The sequence below is a fragment of the Nomia melanderi genome, unplaced genomic scaffold (genome assembly GCF_051020985.1).
Source record: "Nomia melanderi isolate GNS246 unplaced genomic scaffold, iyNomMela1 scaffold0349, whole genome shotgun sequence".
In the NCBI taxonomy this organism is placed as follows: Eukaryota; Metazoa; Arthropoda; class Insecta; order Hymenoptera; family Halictidae; genus Nomia; species Nomia melanderi.
This window is the reverse complement of record NW_027475464.1, coordinates 32,501-40,000: the sequence shown is the minus strand read 5'-3', so window position 1 is coordinate 40,000 and position 7,500 is coordinate 32,501. Positions and strand designations below refer to the sequence as shown.

At 49.6% G+C, this 7,500-nt stretch overlaps 1 non-coding gene and 1 pseudogene across 1 annotated transcript; both read left to right on the top strand.

Moving 5' to 3' along the window:
• Nucleotides 1-4,946: 4,946 nt before the first annotated feature.
• Nucleotides 4,947-5,101, top strand: LOC143176058 (5.8S ribosomal RNA). The gene has a single exon (XR_013000660.1). It is a non-coding gene; the product is annotated as a 5.8S ribosomal RNA (ribosomal RNA).
• Nucleotides 5,102-7,156: 2,055 nt separating this feature from the next.
• The window catches only part of LOC143176056 (large subunit ribosomal RNA), a 10,139-nt pseudogene continuing 9,795 nt past the window's right edge, over nt 7,157-7,500 (top strand).

The following is a 7,500-nucleotide window of genomic DNA, read 5'->3' as shown; positions in this document are numbered from 1 at the left end:
AATTACCGTCGCTGGCATTGTAAACTCCAGATGACCTTGTGATTCCTTCGTCGGGCACTGGTAAAGGGTGGCGATGATGCGTTCTATAATAGAAATACCCGTCGTAGCGTTTCTTCGGAGTCAACCCGCTCACGAAACTCTCTCTCGTCGTGGAATCCCCGCGTCGGAGAGTAAAACGCGAATTCATACTATGAAAACTTACGTCTCTCGACGATGGGACGATCCACGCGAAGAGTTGTTTACGTGTACGCGTATGGTGCGATTGCGTCGATTCGCTTTTCTGTACGGGGAGAAATAGAACGTTGAGTTGACTTATCGGGTCTTCGTTGGAATTACCGTCGCTGGCATTGTAAACTCCAGATGACCTTGTGATTCCTTCGTCGGGCACTGGTAAAGGGTGGCGATGATGCGTTCTATAATAGAAATACCCGTCGTAGCGTTTCTTCCGAGTCAACCCGCTCACGAAACTCTCTCTCTCGTCGTGGAATCCCCGCGTCGGAGAGTAAAACGCCGAAGGCTTACTATGAAACTTACGTCTCTCGACGATGGGACGATCCACGCGAAGAGTTGTTACGTGCACGCGTATGGTGCGATTGCGTCGATTCGCTTTTCTGTACGGGGAGTAATAGAACGTTGAGTTGACTTATCGGGTCTTCGTTGGAATTACCGTCGCTGGCATTGTAAACTCCAGATGACCTTGTGATTCCTTCGTCGGGCACTGGTAAAGGGTGGCGATGATGCGTTCTATAATAGAAATACCCGTCGTAGCGTTTCTTCCGAGTCAACCCGCTCACGAAACTCTCTCTCGTCGTGGAATCCCCGCGTCGGAGAGTAAAACGCGAATTCATACTATGAAAACTTACGTCTCTCGACGATGGGACGATCCACGCGAAGAGTTGTTTACGTGCACGCGTATGGTGCGATTGCGTCGATTCGCTTTTCTGTACGGGGAGAAATAGAACGTTGAGTTGACTTATCGGGTCTTCGTTGGAATTACCGTCGCTGGCATTGTAAACTCCAGATGACCTTGTGATTCCTTCGTCGGGCACTGGTAAAGGGTGGCGATGATGCGTTCTATAATAGAAATACCCGTCGTAGCGTTTCTTCCGAGTCAACCCGCTCACGAAACTCTCTCTCGTCGTGGAATCCCCGCGTCGGAGAGTAAAACGCGAATTCATACTATGAAAACTTACGTCTCTCGACGATGGGACGATCCACGCGAAGAGTTGTTTACGTGCACGCGTATGGTGCGATTGCGTCGATTCGCTTTTCTGTACGGGGAGAAATAGAACGTTGAGTTGACTTATCGGGTCTTCGTTGGAATTACCGTCGCTGGCATTGTAAACTCCAGATGACCTTGTGATTCCTTCGTCGGGCACTGGTAAAGGGTGGCGATGATGCGTTCTATAATAGAAATACCCGTCGTAGCGTTTCTTCCGAGTCAACCCGCTCACGAAACTCTCTCTCGTCGTGGAATCCCCGCGTCGGAGGGTAAAACGCGATATATAATAGTATATGCCAGTGGTTCGCGCGCGTCGTCTCTGAGATACGCGGTCGACAGAGTTCCGAAAACACGTGATGTGCCACGATTTCCGTGCGTCTTACATCTTTCGACGATGGGACGATCCACGCGAAGAGAACGTTCGTGCTTGCGTGAGGTGCAACAGCGTCGATTCGCTTTTCTGTACGGGGAGAAATAGAACGTTGAGTTGACTTATCGGGTCTTCGTTGGAATTACCGTCGCTGGCATTGTAAACTCCAGATGACCTTGTGATTCCTTCGTCGGGCACTGGTAAAGGGTGGCGATGATTCGTTCTATAATAGTAATACCCGTCGTAGCGTTTCGACCGATGTCACCCGCCACGAATGTCTCTCTCGACGTGGAAACCCCGCGCCGAAGAGTAAACGCGAAGGCTTACCATACGAAAGAAAACGGTATTATACGCCTGTGGTATGTGCGTCTCGGCTCTGTGATACGCGATCGGCAGAGTTACAAAAAAACGTTGATGGGCCACGATTTCCGTGCGTCTTACATCTTTCGACGATGGGACGATCCACGCGAAGAGTAGTTACGTGCTCGCGCGAGGTGCGATAGCGTCGATTCGCTTTTCTGTACGGGGAGAAATAGAACGATGAGTTGACTTATCGGGTCTTCGTTGGAATTACCGTCGCTGGCATTGTAAACTCCAGATGACCTTGTGATTCCTTCGTCGGGCACTGGTAAAGGGTGGCGATGATTCGTTCTATAATAGAAATACCCGTCGTAGCGATTCGGCCGAGACACCCGCCACGAAACTCTCTCTCGTCGTGGAATCCCCATGTCGGAGAGTAAAACGCGAAGGCTAACTATATAAGAAACATATAGTATTATTTATGCCTGTGGTTCTCCGTTTGTCCTACTCTCAGATACGCGACTCGGAGAGTTACGAATAATCGTGATGGACCACGATTTCTGTACGTCTTACATCTTTCGACGATGGGACGATCCACGCGAAGAGATCATTCCTGCTTGCGTGAGGTGCGATAGCGCCGATTCGCTTTTCTGTACGGGGAGAAATAGAACGATGAGTTGACTTATCGGGTCTTCGTTGGAATTACCGTCGCTGGCATTGTAAACTCCAGATGACCTTGTGATTCCTTCGTCGGGCACTGGTAAAGGGTGGCGATGATTCGTTCTATAATAGAAATACCCGTCGTAGCGATTCGGCCGTGTCACCCGCCACGAAAATCTCTCTCGTCGTGGAATCCCCGCGTCGTAGAGTAAACGCGAAGGCTTGCTATAGAAGACTATAGTTTATACGCCTGTGGTTCACCGGTTGCCTGCTCTCCGGGGTACGCGATCGCGCAGGAGTTACGGAAGAACTTGATGGGCCACGATCTCCAAGCGGCTATATCTTTCGACGATGGGACGATTCACGCGAAGAGAACGTTCGTGCATGCGTGAGGTGCGATAGCGTTGATTCGCTTGTCTGTACGGGGAGAAATAGAACGATGAGTTGACTTATCGGGTCTTCGTTGGAATTACCGTCGCTGGCATTGTAAACTCCAGATGACCTTGTGATTCCTTCGTCGGGCACTGGTAAAGGGTGGCGATGATTCGTTCTATAATAGAAATACCCGTCGTAGCGTTTCGACCGATGTCACCCGCCACGAAATTCTCTCTCGTCGTGGAATCCCCGCGTCGGAGAGTAACCGCCGAAGGCTTGCTATAGAAGACTATAGTTTATACGCCTGTGGTTCACCGGTTGCCGGCTCTCCGGGGCACGCGATCGCGCGAAGGTTACGGAGGGACGTGAAGCGCCCGAGCAATGAAACGTCCGCAGGAGGAAACGAGCAACCGCCGAACATTGTTTCGCGACGTTTCCATAATGTATTGTCGTTTCGCTCGCATCCCGCTTCTTTCCCCTAGTTTCCTCGACGCGTAGTTTCGCAGCCTTAGTGGACGAATCATTCTCGATTCGAGGAAAGATATGCAGTGGGGCGTGCAATGAGCCCGCCAGAGACCACGATCTCCAATGCGTCTTTACATCTTTCGACGATGGGATGATCCACGCGAAGAGAACGTTCGTGCTTGCGCGAGGTGCGTTAGCGTCGATTCGCTTTTCTGTACGGGGAGAAATAGAACGATGAGTTGACTTATCGGGTCTTCGTTGGAATTACCGTCGCTGGCATTGTAAACTCCAGATGACCTTGTGATTCCTTCGTCGGGCACTGGTAAAGGGTGGCGATGATTCGTTCTATAATAGAAATACCCGTCGTAGCGATTCGGCCGAGTCACCCGCCACGAAACTGTCTCTCTTTCGTCGTGGAAACCCCGCGTCGGAGAGTAAAACGCGCGAAGGCTGTGACTGTAACATATATATATACAGTATACAATGCCTGTGGTTTTTGCGCGTGTCGGCTCTTCGGTATACGCGATCGGCCAGAGTTACGGAGGGACGGTGAAGCGCACGAGAAATTGAAACGGCCGCACGATTGGAACCGAGCAACCGTCGAACATTGTTTCGCGACGTTTCCATAATGCGTTTTCGTTTCGCTCGCATACCGCTTCTTTTCCCCTAGTCTCTGAGACGCGTTTTCGAGCCGTTCTTCTACTATCGATTCTCGTAGAGAGAAGGGACCGGGTAGTCTGGAAGTGGAACCCGCATCTTGCGTGTACCGTACACGGAATTGAGAGGACCGGCCGTGAAGCTCGTTTTAAAGCCGTGCGTCTGACACCCAACTCTTGCGCGCCAATTTCGCGGCAAGAGATAATATGGGACGAATGACCGGCAAAGAGCCAGCTGTGAAGTCTGTTTTTTTAATCGAATCCGTGGACGTGTGTATGCCGTAGCGTCGCTCGTCGTGTTCGTTCATGGTCGTTCCGAGAGAAAGAACGAAAGCGGTAACGAAGGGACCGGCCGTGAAGCTCGTTTTAAAGCCGCGCGTCTGACACCCAACTCTTGCGCGCCAATTTCGCGGCAAGAGATAACATGGGACGAATGACCGGCAAAGAGCCAGCTGTGAAGTCTTTTTTCATTATTTGCTTTCAATCGATCGATCGGTACGATTCGTGCAACGTTTCGCGCGATGCGACGCGAAAACATGCGCGCAACAATAGATGCGTCTGATCGGAAGAACGCGAGGGTCGACTGCACGCGATGGATTCAGTATCGGGTAGGATACAAAATATATCCCCGTCGTTTCCACGCGTGCGAGTCTTCTGCGTCTTTCGCGGGTTTTTGAATGCACTATACGCCCGGAACGTCGAGAAATATATACATATTACTTGAACGTTTTTCGTCTCGAAAGGCTTCGGTGTCGTCTCCAAGGCGACGCCTGAATCTCCTTCGCGCGCTGGTCGGAGATTCAGGTATCAACTTTTATCTTCTCTTTGAAAGAAGAGAGATATTAGGTCGAACAAATGAGAATAAAATTATATATGTGAAATATAAAATTTATACGATTACCCTGAACGGTGGATCACTTGGCTCGTGGGTCGATGAAGAACGCAGCTAATTGCGCGTCAACGTGTGAACTGCAGGACACATGAACATCGACATTTCGAACGCACATTGCGGTCCACGGATACAATTCCTGGACCACGCCTGGCTGAGGGTCGTTTACGTACCATACACTGCTTGCGTAGCTCTGTCAAATCCCCGCCGTCGTTCACCTCTTCGGATCGAACGTTTTTTTACCGAAGGGCGCAAAGAACGTTTCTGAGTCGGGTTAAGAGAAGGATGCTACGTACGAGCGAACGATGGGTGTCTCGTCGGCGTTTGTCGCGGACACGCGAAAATTCTGTGAATTTCACGGACAGTGTACGTTCTAGTTGTTGCAAAACGATCGGAATCGTTTGTATGGACTCGCGTGAGTGTTCGCGGCGTCGTGCGTCGTTCAATTACGACCGCCCGCGGATACCGCTCCACTGCGATATGGATCTGAGCGACAACTTTTTCGGCTGTTCGTGAGATGAACGGTTTCGTGTGTTTAGAAAAATTTTTTTTCCCGCGCTCCCGACGTCACCTGAAATGATGCGTCAGAGGTGAAAGAAAATATTAAGAAGTCGAGAGAGAGAGAGACTACACACGTTTTATTCATATTTTGTATACCGTGCGTGAGACGGATGTGCACGACACGTCGTATGTCGGTATATTACCGACTGGCCCCAGGGAGATTGTTTTCTTCCTCTCTTACGAATGAGATGTACGTTTCGGAGGATCGTCGTTACCGAAACACACGGCAAAACGAGACTTCTCGCAGCAGAACCTTTATACACAATACACATCGACTCTTTTTACCCCGAGAGAGAGAGAAAAGGTGTATTTCTTTTTTTTATTTTTCGAATTCGACGCACGAACGCTTTGACGACTGGAGAAAAACACGGTGTGTGTTAAAATCGTGCGGGACGAGCATGCGTATTCGTAACGGGTCGAATAGTTCTTATTCCCCGTCGTCGCGTGTCCTCGCTGGACCACCACCGTGCGCTTCCGCCACGTTCAGTTGAATTTCGAAATATATATATATAAAAAGAATCACCATATACTCTCTTTCGGGAGGTGTATTTTTATCGGTTTCTGCTATAGAGAAGAGACGGAGATCGTGTTGTGAGGTGTAACGTTTCTGTATCCCCGTTTCGGAGGATCGTCGTTATCGGCGGAACACACGTCAAAACGAGACTTCTCGCAGAACCTTTATACACAATACACATCGACTCTTTTACCCCGAGAGAGAGAAAAGGTGTTTTTCTTTTTTTTTTATTTTTCGAATTCGACGCACGAACGCTTTGACGACTGGAGAAAAACACGGTGTGTGTTAAAATCGTGCGGGACGAGCATGCGTATTCGTAACGGGTCGAATAGTTCTTATTCCCCGTCGTCGCGTGTCCTCGCTGGACCACCACCGTGCGCTTCCGCCACGTTCAGTTGTATTTCGAAATATATATATATATAAAAAGAATCACCATATACTCTCTTTCGGGAGGTGTATTTTTATCGGTTTCTGCTATAGAGAAGAGACGGACGATCGTGTGTGACACCACGTGGTAACGTTTCCGTATCCCCGTAAAATACGTTTATCTTTTCTCGTAGAAAAGAGAGAGGAAGAGGCAGGAGCTCCTCTTTGGCGAGGCTTTCGAACGTCGCGTCCCGTCCGCCGGAATATAATGATATAAATATATAACCGCCGCCGACTTTGTGCGAAAGCGTTGAAACGAACGCGTCGGTCGCCCCATGGTGTGTGTTTGTCGTGTCTTCTTTTCCTCTTCTGCACTTCTCTTCACTGTCGATCGCGAGACCGCGCGAGATCCGCTTCGGTCGTCCAGTCCCCGAAAATTCTTCTCGGACGGGCGTTAAAGTTAACCGGAGCGCGAGATCGTCTAGCGAGAGTCTTTTTCGCGATCGAGTAAAATGTGATAGAAGAAGGAGAAGAGTGTAAAAAGAGAATATAGACACGCGACGCAGCAGAGACCACTGGTGAGGCGCATAAGACGCGTTCGCGAACGATTTTTCGCGACGATACGGAGTCGCGCGTGTCGCGGTATATTTATCATTTATATACGTTATAATATGAATATTGTTGTGTTCGAACGCACTCTCCTCTAGACTTTGTTTTTTTTGCCTTTGAGCGATTTTTATGAAATTCGATTGAATTTTCATACAATTCACGTTCACGACGACCTCAGAGTAGGCGAGATTACCCGCTGAATTTAAGCATATTACTAAGCGGAGGAAAAGAAACTAACAAGGATTTCCTTAGTAGCTGCGAGCGAACAGGAATTAGCCCAGCACTGAATCCCGCGGTTCCGCCGTAGGGAAATGTAGTGTTCAGGAGGGTCCATTTATCCCGTGACGTCGAACCGCGTCCAAGTCCATCTTGAATGGGGCCATTTACCCGTAGAGGGTGCCAGGCCCGTAGCGACCGGTACGCGTTTCGGGAGGACCTTTCCTTAGAGTCGGGTTGCTTGAGAGTGCAGCCCTAAGTGGGTGGTAAACTCCATCTAAGGCTAAATATGACCAC